This window comes from Pinus tabuliformis, chromosome 8, assembly GCF_031772625.1.
Source record: "Pinus tabuliformis cultivar Carrire ecotype Pingquan chromosome 8, CPIR1, whole genome shotgun sequence".
NCBI classification, from domain to species: domain Eukaryota; kingdom Viridiplantae; phylum Streptophyta; class Pinopsida; order Pinales; family Pinaceae; genus Pinus; species Pinus tabuliformis.
The window spans coordinates 264,766,724-264,784,074 of NC_142294.1; positions in this window are offsets into that span (position 1 = coordinate 264,766,724).

Genomic DNA, 17,351 nt, shown 5'->3' on the forward strand with positions numbered 1-17,351 from the left:
GTCTTATATGATCTTGTGCTTGACTCCTTTGTAAGGGGAGATTCCTAGAGAAAAAATGAAATAAATGGATTTTTCTCCCTATCACATGATACTAATGTTTGTTTGCAGCTTTGGAAAGTTAAAGCACTTCCCTATTCCAAAGCCCTACAGCCTGATCTATTGTAGGTGGAAAAGAGCCCTAAAAATAAAACTTTATAGATTCATTTTATCAGTGTTAATTTTAAGATTTTTTATTTACTCAAAGGTAATGGATGAGGAACTGGTGAAATTATAACTTGACGAAAATCATAATGCTGACGAAAAATGTAAATGTAATCTTTTCCTTTTAATGAAAATCTATCTGAAGTAAGGAAAGAGTATTTCACTTTTAAACTAAAATGTAAACAAAGCTTTGAAATCCAACTATATCCCTTTTCCTAAGATGCAGATATCCAATTTCAAACCACCCAAAAATTTAAAGTAATTTCAAATTTTCACTTTTCCAAAGAACGAAAGAAATCAATATATCTCTCTTTTCATATAGTCCCTCTAAAATTTGCAAAATGCAACAAGAAACCAATAATCACTACAAATTAATTTTACTAATTAAATGCTATGAATTCACTTGCAACAAAAGTATAGTTCATGAACACTTCAACAACAAAAAGAAAAATTACTTTTCATTTCAAAACTAGCAGAAGAAGTATTTTTCACTAAAAATACATAACCTTGCAAATCATTGATTTTGACACACAAATCAAAATTTTGAAAAAGATAAAACTAGACTCAAAACCCAATCTAATACAAAGAATAAAGATAGACATTCAACAAGAGAAGATCAACAAACATCTCTTTTGATAGATCGAACATTCATCGAATGATTCTTTACCCTAATTTGTATAAACAAGACAATTCCAAGAAAAACTCTTCATAACACTTAGATAGAATAACAATCATTCATAGAAGGTATAAATAAGTGTAAATTAATAGGAAAAACCAAAAAAAATTGGACTGGATGAGGATAAAACTGAAATTTATAAAAATTCCAGGTATGTGCATAGGTTCTAGTGTAAACCAATGGGTATACACATTGTTGCTTAAATATAGGTTTGGAGATATTCACACTATGCCTAAAACCTAAGTGCGCACAATGAGGAATTTTGGAAAAAATAAAAAAACAAGTCAAATCCAAGCCAAAATCAAAAATTTTAAGATTTCCAGACACTCAAGGAAGGCCTGTATATATGGCTCAAAATGTCAAACAAGAAAGCTAATGGAGAGTGAGACAAATACCAAATGGATTCACCAATTTGTTATGTGGACTTATCCCTCTTGCGAACAAGAGCGATCTCCGTAGACTTCAAAGAAACCTAATAAAAAACAACCAAGAACTACTACCTTTCTCTTGACTATGACTGACTGAAACTAATATAATGATAGAGGCTGTTATCACTCAGAAATTTCTCTAGAAGTTATTAGAAGAGAGGAAATGACTGAAGCAACAACAATCCAACTTTTTGGCATAGGCTTTATCCAACCTAGGCTCAAAGAGGGCTCTCTTTATATGATTTAGCTTTGTTTGCCGGGATTTCAGGCTAGTTATGAATGTTTAGGAGGGGTTTTTGATTTGTATTGAAGATTGGATGGTGGAATCCTTAGAAAATATGGATAGAATGAGGTCTTCAGACCAATGGGCTATGGAGTCAATAGAAGGGTAGCAAAACTGGATAAGCTCACTAAAGGGAATGTCAAAGGGCAAGCTAGCAGGGTAAAGTGCAGGTCTTTGGAACAGAGGGGTGAAATGGTTTTAATAAGGGTGAGAGAGAAATTAAGAATTCTCATACCAGGATGTAAATGAGGAATGGAGGGTAATCGAAAGCAAAGGGCACTTAAGAATCATTTGATCTAGATTAGCAAGAAATAACCTAAACTAATGAGCAATTACGAATTCCTTAACTTAAATATCAGTAGAAAACATTTATATGCCTAACTATTAAAATAGAGTGTAATTAAACAAATTACGAGATATTGTTCCAGTTATGGCATTCAAATTCAGAAATACCTTAAGGATTGTAGAAAAATTTTGAGAAGGATAACAATAACATAAGAGAATACTTGTCTGCACTTCGCTCAACACATGAATCCTGTGAAATATCTTGTCTTTATTCATCAATCCAGCTTGCTAGCTCAGCGAGTGATACAATAGCTTTATAGTGTTTTGATCACGAAGTCTATAGAAATGTCTAAGAATCCACCTACATACTTCGAATTTTGAAGTATTTATACAAAAAATATTACAAAATATCTCAAACTAACTTGAGATTTAATCTAGGAAATAGAAATATCTTCTAGCAAGAAGATAGAGACAACTATTGAACTGCTTTCATGCTGTCCCATTTATTGTGGTGTTGTTGGCCTTTATGGTTTGGTTTTAGTTCTTTATGCCCTTTGTTGTTTGTATCATTTATCCTGGAAGCTTCATTTACTTTTGGCTTTGATCTAATACTCTTTGACACTGATACTCTTTGATCTGATACACTTTTACTTTGATGACATGTCAATATCCTTCACTGTGTTTTTACTTTTACTATACATTTTAAATCTTTACAGTGTATTTCAACAGTAAATTATTTAGTTTTTTATATGTATCAACATATATTAATGGATATTGATCACTTTCTGTATGTTTGATCTATTTGTCTTTTGACTTTATGCTCTATCTAGTTCCTTTGTTTTAACAGTCAATGCCTTTGTGTGAATGATTTCTTTCTCTATTCTATGTATAACTGTTTTCTTCTGAATGAATGAAGGTTTTTAAATTGATTTCCTTTTGATTCTTGGATTAAACAAGTTTTGTGATTAGTATCAAAAATATTTATCAAAGCTCTGGTCTTCTGCTAATTACCTGCAAAATACAACAATCAATAAGAAAACATAGGTTGGCGGGAAAGGCAATTGATAGATTTATTGCACAACGATGTCTGGGGAAGGAGTCGTGGCAATGTTTTGAAAGTATTCAGAGGTCAAATTTTGTTGCAGAGGTTAAGCATGGTGCTGGAAAGGTTTGATACGTTTTATTATGGAACAGAACAAAAGGAATGAAAATGAGGGTTTTGAGGGTTTTAACGTGCAAATTTTTAAATTTTGGTGCGGGATTAGTTAAGTGAATAGTGATGCTCTTGTATTATGTGGGGAGGAAGTCTTCCAAGCCATCACACCACTTATGAGGGTTAGGTGGTATTTGGGAGGGGTCACCTGATCTACTCCAACGATTGACACATAACAGTTGTGGGGCCAAGGAAAATCGCTTTATTGGGTGGGTAACGATCGGCCATCGAGCACGGCTGATATGGTTGTGGACTATTGGATGAGGGGGATGGTGATCAGATGGTAGTAAAGTGAGGGAGGTGTGTGGATGAAATGAACTGAGGTGTCGGGGAGGGGCAGGAATTTAATCTTCGGCGGTTTGTGATTAATTAAGACTTTAATCATGGGTTTAATCGATCGAGCAGGGTTTAACGATGGGGTATAACTTTGGGTAAATGTTGGGCATCGGGTGAGCATGATATGGTTGTGCACCATTTGATTTGGGTGCAGAAGATCAGGTGGTAGTCAGTGGCTGACTAGTGCGGAGTAAATAGACGGAGGTTTAGAGGGTGCAAAGGGGCTTTAATTACAGTGGATTGTGATTATTGAGGGATTAATCATGGTGTCAAGGGATCAAACGGGTTTTAATGAAGGTTTAACTTAACTTCACGAAGAATTGATGGGTTAAGTCGGTTTCATCTGGGGGAATAGAAACAATATAGTTTGTAGTTAAACTATGGGTGGGGATAATACATAGGGATTTACTTATATAGGAGAAACAGGGGATTAAGGGAGCTATATAATTAAATTACAAATTAATATGAAAAGAAAAGAGCAGAGATGAAAATAGTATTAGGTGTAATGTAATATTTGTACATTTCCTTTACATACACTTAACTTAGGATAAAATATTTTGTGGGTTTTTGAATGAAATGGTATTTAATGGAGTTTAACCTTAGGAAAATGATTTTTATTTGGGAAATGAAGGGGGATGACTTTTATGAAGGGGATTCTAACACTTGATGTCTATAAGTCATTAAGCCAAGGGTCTGGTCCCACCAAAAGTCAGAGAAATTCTCTGAGTCTCTTTGACTTGAAGGATTAAAAGTACTAGAACATGCTTGTAGATAGGAAATTATTAAGTATAGGGGGGAAAATGGCTGAGGGGGAGTTAATTAAATTAACCTGTAAACCTTTTCTTTTGCCTTCATAATTGATCATACATATTAGCACATATATCTAAGCATGATGAATGTGTTTTGATCCAATCAACTTTATACTTCAACAACCTCTCTTCTACTTACCCATTACGTACCCTAACATTTTTTCTTCATTTTATGTAGGTGCATGTAGGCTAGCAAACCCTTATCATCCATTTTTCTTTTGAAAAACTAATCTATATAATTCTAACCTTATATCATCCAAGGGCTCCGATTAAGCTTATGAACTCCTTTTATTTTCTCTACCTATCTATTGATCTACCAAGATTAAGTTGTTTGGTCAGATATTATTCTCTAACTATAAACGTAAAATTCCAAGCATGATATAATCAAGATTAAACAGTTTGATTACCATGGATTATGGCATGAACGAAAACCTGCACACAATCATTATTATACATAAAAGTAAATAGTGGTGGCATTTAGACTTGCACACTTTCATGGTCTCTTTCTGTTTTCTCGGGTTCATATATTTTCATTTTTTTTTACCTTTTCTTATTTCTTTTTGTCCTTCAATTTTTCTTTTAGGACATACCCTCTTTACATTTTTAAAATTTTTAATATGGAAAACATTTGCAGAAAGCGAAGGTATGTACAATATTACAATGCTTAACCTTAGTCATTTCAAAATTATGACTCCTATTGGTATAGGTACCTAACAGTGGCTCCACTTGGGGATGGCATTTTATACTGAAATGTCAATAACTTTAAAGATCAATATCCTTTGAATTATTGTTGATGTTACCTTGCAAAGTTTCCTTTTATGAATTTGCATTATTGATACTTATGACAGTAGATCTTTTAAATCTTCGGGCTTCAGCATAAAAAATCACCATCAAATCCAAACTAGACTTTGTAAATAAAGTATGTACAAATGAGAAAAGAAAATTAATAACTTGGTTCAAGGTAATGTTTTAGCATTTGGCCATTCACTGGCCCACCTTCTGCATCTGTACCATTAATTTATCTCAAGAAGAAGGCAATATTTCCTCTCTAAGCATAAATGACATACGGACCTTTCCATAAGAAATCAAATTTCCCATGTTTGCCTTTGTCTTCCCTGCTTGAATCCCACTTGAGCACTTTGTCACCCATGTAGAAATCTTCAGCCTTGGTTCTCTTATCAAAAATCTTTTTAGTTTTTCCTGCACAACTTGAGACCTGACATAGACCTCTTCTCTGGTTTGCTTTAGATGAATAGTTTGGTTGACTCTTCTTTGGATACTATTTGGCTCAACCTGCAATTCTTGAAGTATATTCATTACTGGTAGTCCTAAAGAGGATCGAAAGACAGCTTCCATCCCATAAACTAGTTGATAGGGAGAAGTACCAATTGATTTCTTAGTAGTCAATCTGTCTACCCATAAGGCATTAACTAGATTTTTATTCCAAAATTTCTTATTGTCCTCTAGTAACTTCTTGATGATCTTTACCAGGCTTTTGTTTGACGATTCTGCTAGCCTATTACCTTGAGTGTAATAGGTTGTGGAATGGCCAAGGTTGATATTGTATTTATTGTAGAAATCTATCATTCTTTTGGATTTAAAGGCTGCTGCATTATCAGTAATGAGCTTAGTTGGACATCTAGATGTTGATAGGATATTGGTTTCAAGGAAGTTTATGATAATAGTATATGTGGCTTGCCTTGAAACTATGGCCTCTATCCATTCTGTGAAGTAGTCTGTGGCTGTGCGGATCCATTTATGCTGGGTAGAGTAGGGTGAGTGAATTTCACCAATGAAGTCTAAACCCCATTGTTGAAAAGGTATTTCTACAGAGATTGGCTTGAGGGGTAAAGGTAAGAGCTTCTTCTTCCCCTCAAATATTTGGCATTTTTGATAGGAGGTCACATATTTTTTGACATCAGCAAACAAGGTAGGCCATTAGAAACCAACTCTAAGGATTTTATCTGCAGTGGTCTTCCAACAAAGGTGTCCTCCATAGTCACCTACATGAAACTCTTACAAATTCTTGTTAGCCTCATCTTTTAATAAGCAATTAAGAATAATACCTTCATGATCTCTCAAAAACATATCATTGTCTAATATACCAAATTTCAAGGATTTCATCTTCAAAAACCTGCTTTAGTCCTAGATAATTCAGGAGGAGCTTGTAAATTAAGTAAAACATAAATAATATCACCGTACCAAGGTGATTCAATAAAGGCCTGGCTAATTAGTGGAGTCACCATCTCCTCTTCATTATCTATTGCTACAATAAAGTTTATATCCAGGGCCTAACAGTTTGATTCAGCCATGAGCTTAGCTAAACCTTGGCCCTTGATTAACTTAGCAGTTTTGATTTCTATAACATACTCTAAAATAGTAGCAATCCACTTTCCCCTCTTTCCATTAGGACCATCCTAAGTTGGGATGTCTTTAACTACTAAATTAGGAACGTAGGCTACTATATGAGAATATAAGTTGTTTACCCTAAAATCCTTAATGGCTTTCACTAAAGCCAAGGCTTGCTTTCCCATTATATTATATTTCAAGGGGGCATATCTTAGGGCTTTGTTGAAGAAATAAATGGGTTTTTCATAGCCCTAGTCATTTTTCTGTAATAGAACTGCAACAATTGTGTGCTCAGAAGCAAAGGAAAACAATATGAAATCGTTATCAAATTTAGGATTGATTAACACGGGTGTTTTAGTCAAGGCTAGTTTAATGTCTTCAAAATACTTTTTAGTCTCAACAATCCATTTTATGGTGGAGTCCTTTTTCAACATGTTGTTTAGCGATCTAATTAATTCTACTAGATTAGATATAAATCTTCTAAGAAAATTAATTTTTCCTAAGAAAGCTTGTAACTCTTTAATGTTCCTAGGGTGTTTTATTTGCAAGATGGCTTCTATTCTCATAGGGTATATTCTTATACCATCTTTTCAAATTATGTGACCTAACAACTTTCCTTCTTCTAACCCAAACAAGGACCTTTTGGGGTTTAAGGAGTTTCCAAATTTCTTGCATTTAATAAAAACATGCCTTAGATGATCCAAATCTTGATTATCAGATTTTGAAAATAGAGTAATATCATCTAAATATATCACAAGGAAATCCTGAATTTCTTTTGCAAAAGCTATATCCATAGCCCTTTGGGAACTGGCTCCTGCATTCGTTAGCCCCAAAGGCATTTTTACATACATAAATGTGCCCCAAGGAGTGGTAAAGGCAATTTTGGGTTGGTCATTTGGATGAACCAAGATTTGGTTGTAACCAGAAAACCCATCCAACAATGAGATTTTGGTTGATCCAACTACTCTTTGTAAAATGTGGTCCATTTTGTGGAGAGGGTAATTGCCTTTTAGTGATACTTTGTTGAGGTTTCTGAGATCCACACAGAGTCTGATCTCACCAGTTTTATTTCTAGTTGTAACCAAGTTTGAGACCCAATCAAAGAATCTGATTGGTGCAATAATTTTGGCATCATACATCCTCTGAGTTTCTTTTTCAATTGCAGGTAACAAGACAAGATTAATCCTTCTAAGTTTTTGTTTGAAAGGATTTTGAATTTATTTAATAGGGATTGTGTGCTAAATGATGTTGGTGTCATAGGATTTGAGGTCCTCATAGCTCCAAGCAAAGACATCCTGAAATTCTTTCAACAACTCAATGTATTTCACTTTCTCTGTTGGGGGTAATGATTTTGAAAGTTTGATCAGTTTAGGATTTTCATCGGTCCCTATATTACATTCCTCTATATTAGACCTTAAAGGTTCCATTTTAGGTTTCTTAGGAATGCCATTTGAACCAAATAAATATTCTAGAGGGGTTAATCCCTTTGGTAAGAAATTATCCTTGAGATTAATTACTTCGGTTTCTTCACTGATTATTTCATCAATCTCAATTTGCTCCTAGTTATCTACATCTAATTTGGTAAATTTAGCTGGGTTGAGTCTATCTATTTCATCACCTTCTACCTCATTTATTTCTATCTCATCCTTAGTGTCAAGATCTATTGATGTATCAGTATCTATATTGTTATTGGTAAATTCCTCTTTTGAAATTAAAAAGGTTATTTATTTGTTTATCATTAGAAAATATTTGCCAATTCTTCAAATTTTCTGGAATTGTAGGTTTGTGCCTAACTTCAACAATGTACTGATAGTTAGGTTGGAAGGATAATTTGCAGATGCTGGAAAACATTGCTAAACTATGGGCTTGCATGTTGTGTTTTCTAAGGATTACTGCAAGCTTTGTTTCTAAGAAAGTGTTAAGTATTTCTACGATAGCTCCCCTATAATAGCTTAATCTAGGGTCCTTTGTCATATTTACAACATCAATATGTTTTATAATTAGTTCAGAGTCTCCCATGATAGAAACTCTTTTAGCTCCTAGATTCCTACCTAACTTAAGACCTAAAATTAATGCTTCATATTCGGTCATATTGTTGGTACATTTAAAATTCAATCTATATGCATGGCCTTTTGAGTAATTAGTTTCAAAATTATATATCCACACTCCTGCTCCTACTCCTAACCTATTGACTGAACCATCAAATTCTAGATGCCATAATGTCCCATGATCTATATTTACACTATTTGGTGCAACAAACTTTTCATCATTTACAACAATTTGACCGTCTTGTTCGTTGAACAATTTTGTAGTCTGATTAGTTTCATTATGTGTAGAAACTCCAATTTATTTTGGTTCTATATTAGTACTGTCTAAAATTTGTTCGTGTGTTTGATCAACATTATACAGGATAAAAGAATTGATATCTGAGTCTATGGAGTAGATGGGAAAGTTTTGAGGTCGATCCTTGCTACTTACCATATATTTCATTAAGGTTTCTCAGTATAGTTTCTTAGGTTGTCCAAAAATAGAGATTGTTTCATATGACATATCTAGTTGTAAGGATCTCTGAAGTTTGGCTCCAAATGATCTTGATAACGGAATGCCATAGTTTGGTGGGATGTAAGCAACCACAATATCGATAAGGATGCTTTTGGTAGGATATTGGACTAAAGTGACACAAAGGTATTTAATCAATCCTAGACATTTTACCTGACTGGAGTGAAATGAGAATAAGTCTTTGTAAGGCCTTGTAATGTCTAGGTTTAATTTCTCCATCAGTGATTTGGGCATTAAGTTGTGAGAGGCCCCAGAATGCAACATTACATTGTGTATAATTTTGTCATGGATATTAAGGCTAATGTAAAAAGGTGGAACTCCTCCTTCTAATGGTTTTCCATTAACATCTGGGCCAAATATGAGTTCTGGTTAGTCATCAAACAAGTTAACTGAATCCTCAATTTCAAAAATGTTTAAGGTCTGGTTTATCTGTGATTTATCAGTTTTGTTCTTGGTTAGTTCAGTTAAAGGAACTAAAATCTTTAGCTTTGATATCTCCATTCCCAAATTGAATGGCAAAGAGACTTTTTCTATTTGAAGGTTTTGAACTTTTGCAACAGGGATTTGAGTAGGCTGGTCTCCTTTTCCTTTATTGGGTATCTCTTTATGTGGATTTTCAAATCTGATGTTTTGAGCTTTGTCCACTAGTTCCTTAGGTGGAATTAAAGTGGATGGTTGATCAACAAAAGGATGATCAAAGGTTATGTCTACAATTGTGGGGCTAGAAGTTTTTAGGTTTTCCCTAGGGAGAATTTGGAGGATTTTTGAAACAGAGGATTCTTTTATTTTCTTGGGTTGATCTTGTATTGTTTTCCTGGTTTCGTTGGGGACATCAACATTCGTTTTTCTTCTTAGATTGTACTGTTTATGTACTTCAAAGATGGTAGAATCATATCCTTGTTTGAAATCAAATGATTCCTAGACTGTATTTGTAATTGTTGCAGCGTATACAGTTCCTGCTCATCTTGGGTTAGAAGAACAATGTCCTCATCATTTATTCCCATTAGGTTAATTTTTGTATCTTGTTCTAGATCTTATGGATGGGATTTATCTCCATAATTTTCTTGAAAAGGATGCCTAATGTTCTATTCTGGTCGATTTTTCCCAATGTTTTGGTTTTTTCTAAAATTTGGGTTTATAACTGGAGGTGCTTGTCGGTTATCCCATTGAGGTTTCCTCTCCATGTTCTCTATTCTATCCATTATTATTTCCATACTTTTGGCTAAAATATCTATTTTAATATCAGATTGTGAAATTTCATCCTTTGCAGTTCCTCTCCTTCGATTTCTAACTGTAGCCCTTTTAGCTAACAAATTAGCTTCTACACTAACAACTAGACTTTGCATTTCTTCTAATGTTGGGGGGTTTCCTTCCCTAAGTTGGTATGCCATATCTGTGCCAAAACCATCAGGGAACTTTATAATGCTAAGTCAGGTGGGGGTCTAAGGTTAACTAGGATTGTGTTATATATATTATTGAATCTACTGTAGTAATCTTGAACAGTTTCATTAGGTCCTCTTCTAATATTCTCATATTCTAAAAGGATTTGTAAGGGATTCTTTTTCTTTTCCCACCTATCAATAAATAATCTTTGAAAATTTGCTAGTTCTGCAATGTGGTTGGCAAGAAAGGTTTTAAACCATTTTTTGACATCACCAATCCAAGTTTGGGCAAAGAGTCTCATCTGGACATCTGTTTCATCTATTTCATGTAATTGAAAAAAGTCAGACATCTTGTTTACATGATGTTTGGCAGTGTAATGACCAGTAGCATCAAATAGGAAAATCTTACTTTGATAATCTGTAGGCATAGCATGAAGTTGGCCAGGTAAAACAAGGGGAGCATATCTGTTTGCCATTGTTGTAAGTTGGGAGGGGCTAAGATTTGGGGTTGAGGTACTTGGAGATGATGCAACATTGGATGAAGAACCAGGACTAGTAGATGGTGAATGAGTAATGATAGGTTGGTGAGAAAGTGAAGGTATAAATGGTGGTGAAGAATGGACTTCAGAAGGTATTATTGTTGAAGTTGAAGGGAACAATGGTGAACTCAAAGTAGTGGACAATTGTTCAGAAAGCTCAGGCATCATGGTAGTATTAATGGATGATTGTGGAGATTTCAGGATGTATTCATCAATTGATTTGTTGGCATGTTCAATTTCAAGGTCTGGAATAAAGTTAGGATCTAGGATAGTTTCATCGATTGCATTTTCCGATTTTGTTCTAAATAATGAAAGATCAAATGGCAGATAAAAGGGAAGTTCTTCTAGAAATAACCACTCATCAGGACATGAATTAGCTTTAACTAATGGTATTTGGCTAGCTGAACTTTCTTCTTTTATATATTCTCTTGAAATTAGGTTGGGATTATCAACTATTGGGGTAGGGTTTGAATCTATATTACCCCTAGTAAAATGAGTCTTCCTGGAAGCCAGAATTTCAAATTTTTTAATTGTTTTTATTAGATTTTTCAAAATAACTTCTAACAAATGACTTAAGAGGCTCAAAATGTATATTTATAATCTTCTTAAAGCTTTATTACGATTGAGGATTCGATGGTCCCCACTATGATCGCCACTATGTTATCACTCAAAAATTTCTCTAGAAGTTATTAGAAGAATGAAAATGACTGAGGTAACCAAAAATCAACTCTTGGGCATAGGCTCTAGCCAATCTAAGATCAAAGAGGGCTCTCTCTATATGATTTAGCTTAGTTTGCTGGGATTTTAGGCTAGTTATGAATGTTCACAGGTGTTTTTTATTTTTATTGAAGATTGGATGGTGGAATCCTTAAAACAGATGGATAGAATGAGGTCTTCAGACCATTGGGCTATGGAGTCAATAGAAGGGAAACAGAACTGGATCAACTCACTAAAGGGAATGTTCAAAGGGCAAGCTAGCAGGGTAAAGTGCAAGTCTTTGGAACAAAGGGGTGAAATGGTTTTAATCAGGGTGAGAGAGAAATTAAGAATTCTCAGACTGGGATGTAAATGAGGAATGGAGGGTAATCGAAAGCAAAGGGCACTTAAGAATCCTTTGATCTAGATTAGCAAGAAACAACCTAAACTAAGGAGCAATTAAGAATTCCTTAACTTAGATATCAGTAGAAAACATTTATATGCCTAACTGTTAAAATAGAGTGTAATTAAACAAATTCTGAGATATTGTTCTAGTTATAGCATTCAGATTCAGAAATACATTAAAGATTGTGGAAAAACTTTAAGAAAGATAACAATAACATAAGAGAATACTTGTCTGCACTTCGCTCAACACATGAATCCTCTGAGATGTCTTGTCTTTATTCATCAATCCAGCTTGCTGGCTCAATCAGTGATATAATAGATTTATAGCCTTGTGATCAAGAAGTCTATAGAAATGTCTAAGAATCCACGTACATACTTTGAATTTTGAAGTATTTATATAAAAATTATTACAAAATATCTCAAACTAACTTGAGATTTAATCTAGGAAATAGAAATATTTTCTAACAAGTAGAGACAGCTATTGAACTGCTTTCATGCTATCCCATTTATTGTGGTGCTGCTGGCCTTTATGGTTTGGTTTTAGCCCTTTATGCTCTTTTCTATTTGATCATTTATGCTAGAAGCTTCATTTAATTCTGGCTTTAATATGATACTCTTTGACACTGATACTCTTTGATATGATACCCTTTTACTTTGATGACCTGTGAATATCCTTTATTGTGTTTTTACTTTTACTGTACATTTTAACTTTTTACTATGTATTTCAACAGTAAATTATTTATTTTTTTATATGTATTAGCATATGGTAATGTATATTGATCAACTTTCTGTATGTTTGATCTGTTTGTCTTTTCATTGTATGCTCTTTCTGGTTCCTTTGTTTTAATAGTCAATGTGTTTGTGTGAATGCTTTCTTTCTTTGTTCTATGTATAATTGTTTTCTTCTTCTGAATGAAAGTTTTTTAATAGATTTCCTTTCGAGTCTTGGTGTAAACAACTTTTGTGACTTGTATAAAAAATGTTTATCCAAGCTCTTAGTCTTCTGCTAATTACCTGCAAAATACAACAATCATTAAGAAAACATAGGTTGCCCAGAAAGGAAATTGATGGCTTTATTGCATAAGGATGTCTGGGGAAGGAGTCATGGCAATGTTTTGAAATTAACCAAAGCTCAAATTGTGTTATAGAGGTTCATGGTGGCACTGGAAGGGTTTGATAGGTTTTACTGTGAAACAGGGCAAAAGGAATGAAAACGAGGGTTTTCAAGGTTTTGTCGGGAAACTTTTCAAATTTGGTGTGGGATTAGTTAAGTGAACAGTGATTGTCTTGTCTTATGTGGGGAGGCGGCTTTCCAAGCCATCACACAGCTTATGAGGTTTAGGAGGTATTTGGGAGGGGTCACTCGATCTACTCTAGCGATTGACACATAGTAGTGGGGGGGTCGAGGAGAACTGCTTCATCGCGCATATAACGATCAGCCATTGAGCACGACCGATATGGCTGTGGACCATCGGATGAGGGGGATGGTGATCGGATGGCAGTCGAGTGAGGGAGAAGCATGGATGAAATGAACTGAGGTGTCAGGGGGGGTGGGGTAGGACTTTAATCTTTGGCAGTTTGCGAATAATTAAGACTTTAATCACGGGTTTAATTGATCGGGCAAGGTTTGATGACAAGTTTTAATTTTAGGTAAAGGTCGGGCATCAGGTGAGCCCAATATGGCTATGCACCATTTGATTTGGGTGTAGATGATCTACGGTAGTGAGGTGGCAGACTAGCGCAGAGGAAATGGACGGAGGTTTGGGAGGGCAAGGGCTTTAATTACAGTGGACTGTGATTATTGCGGGGTTAATCATGGGGTAAAGGGATCAGATGGGTTTTAATGAAGGTTTAACTTAACTTTGCGAAGAATTGAAGGGTTAAGTGGGTTTCATTGGGGGGAATAGAATTAAACTATAGTTAAACTATCGGTGGGGATAATACATAGGGATTTATTTATATAGGAGAAACTGAGGATTATGGGAGCTATATAATTAAATTAGATATTAATATGAAATGAAATGAGCAGAGATGAAAATAGTATTAACTGTAACATAATATTTGTACATTTCCTTTACATACACTTAACTTAGGATAAAATCTTTTCTGGGTTTTCGAATGAAATGGGATTTAACATGGTATTTCTCACTTTTCATAGGCTAATGGAGTTTAACCTTAGGAAAAAGAGTTTTATTAGGGAAATGAAGGGGGTGCCTTTAATGAAGGGGATTCTAACACTTGATGTCCATAATTCATTAAGTCATGGGTCTGGTCCCACCAAAAGCCAAAGAAATGCTTTGAGGCTTTTTGACTTGAAGGATTAAAAGTACTAGAACATGGTTGTGGATAGGAAATTAGTAAGTATAGGGGAAAAAATGATTGGGGGAGAGTTAATTAAATTAACTTGTAAACCTTTTCTTTTGCCTTCAGAATTTACCATACATATTAGCACAAAAGCATAAGCATGATGAATGTGTTTTGATCCAATAAACTTTATACTTCACCAACCTTTCTTCTACTTATCCAGTACCTACCCTAACATTTTTTCTTCATTTTATGTGGGTGAATTTAGGTTAGCAAACCCTTATCATCTGTTTTTCTTTTGAAAAATTAATCTATCTAATTCTAACCTTATATCATGCAAGGGCTTAGATTAAGCTTATAAGCTCCTTTTATTTTCTTTACCTATCTATTCATCTACCAAGATTAAACTGTTTGATCAGATTTTATTCTCTAAATATAAACATAAAATTTAAAGCATGATATAATCAGGATTAAACAGTTTGATTACCATGGATTGTGGCACGAACAACAAACTCCACACAATCATTATTATACATAAAGGTAAATAGTAGTGGAATTTAAACTTGCACACATTCATGGTCTTTTTTTGTATTTTGGGGTTCATATATTTTCATTTTTTTGACATTTTCTTATTCTTTTTGTCCTTTGATTTTTCTTTTAGGACATACCCTCTTTACTTTTTTAAAATTTTTAATATGGAAAACATTTGCAGAAAGAAAAGTTATGTGCAATATTACAAGGCTTAACCATAGTCATTCAAAATTATGACTCCTATTGGTATGGGAACCTAATAGTCGCTCCACTAGGGGATGGAATTTTCTAGTGAAATGTCAAGAACTCAAAAGATTAGTAGCCTTTGAATTGTTGTTGATGTTACCTTGCAAAGTGTCTTTTTGTGAATCTACATTATTGATACTTATGACTGTAAATCTTTTAAAGCTTAGGGTCGTCTCTTCGGTATTCAACTTCAAAAATCACCGTCAAATCCAAACTAGAATTTGCAAATAAAGTATGTACAAATGAGAAAAGAAAATTAGTAACTTGGATCAAAGCAATGTTTTAGCATTCCACCATTCACTGGCCCACCTTCTGCATCTGTACCATTAATTTCTCTCAAGAGGAAGGCATTATTTCCTCTGTAAGCATAAATGAAATAGGGACCTTTCCATAGGAAATCAGATTTCCCATGTTTGCCTTTATCTTCCCTCCTTGAATCCCACATGAGCACTTTGTCACCAATGTAGAAATCTTCAGCCTTGGTTTTCTTATCAAAAATCTTTTTAATATTTTCTTGCACAACTTGAGACCTAACATAGACCTCTTCTCTGGTTTGTTGTAGATGAATAGTTTGGTTGATTCTTATTTCGATACTATTTGGCTCAAACTTCAATTCTTTAAGTACCTTCATTGCTGGTACTCCTAAAGAGGATGGAAAGACAACTTCCATCCCATAGACTAGTTGATAGGGAAAGGTACCAATTCATTTCTTAGTAGTCAATCTGTCTGCCCATAAGGCATTGACTAGCTTTTTATACCAAGTTTTCTTATTGTCCTCTAGTAACTTCTTGATGATGTTTACCAAACTTTTGTTTGAGAATTCTGCCAATCCATTACCTTAAGGGTAATAGGCCATGGAATACCCAAGGGTGATATGGTATTTATTGCAAAAATCTATCATTAGTTTTTATTTTAAGGCTGCTGCATTATCAATAATGAACTTAGTTGAACATCCAAATATTGATAGAATATTGGTTTCAAGGAAGGTTATGATAATAGCATTTGTGGCTTGCCTTGAAGATATGGTCTCTATCCATTTTTTGAAGTAGTATGTGGCTATGAGGATCCATTTATGCTGGGCAGAGGAGGGTGGGTGAATTTCACCAATGAAGTCTAAACACCATTGTTGAAAAGGTATTTCCACAGAGATTGGCTTGAGGGGTAAAGGTAAGAGCTTTTTTCCCCTCAAAGATTTGGCATTTGTGATAGGAGGTCACATATTTTTTTCCATCAGCAAACAAGGTAGGCTAGTAGAAACCAGCTCTAAGAATTTTATCTGCAGTGGTCTTTCAGTAAAGGTGTCCTCCACAATCACCTGCATGAAACTCTTGCAAAATCTTGTCAACCTCATCTTTTAATAAGTAATTAAGAAGAATACCTTCATGATCTCTCCAAAGAGAGCATTGTCTAATATACAAAATTTCAAGGATTTCATCTTCAAAAACCTACTTTTAGTCCTAGATAATTCAGGAGGAGCTTGAAAATTAAGTAAAACAAAAATAATATCACCATACCAAGGTGATTCAGTAAAGGCCTGGCTAATTAGTGGAGTTGCCATCTCCTCTTCATTATCTATTGTTGCAATAAATTTTATATCTAGGGCCTGACAGTTTGATTCATCCATGAGCTTGGCTAAACCTTGGCCCTTGATTAACTTAGTAGGTTTGATTTCTATATCATACTCTAAAATAGTATCAATCCACTTTCCCCTCTTTCCATCAGGACCATCCTGAGTTAGGATGTCTTTAACTACTGAATTAGGAATGTAGGCTACTATATGAGAATAAAAGATGTATACCCTGAAATACATAATGGCTTTGACTAAATCCAATGCTTGTTTTCAAATTATATTATATTTCAAGGGAGCATCTCCAAGGGATTTTCTAAAGAAAGCAATGGGTTGTTCGTAGCCCTGGTCATTTTTATGTAATAGAACTGCAACAATTGTGTGCCCAGAAGCAAAGGAAAAGAAGATAAAATCTCATTCAAATTTAGGACTCATTAACTCAGGTGTTTTAGTCAAGGCTAGATTAATGTCTTCAAACTATTTTTTAGCCTCAAAAGTCCATTTTATGGTGGAGTCCTTTTACAGTATGTTGTTTAGTCATC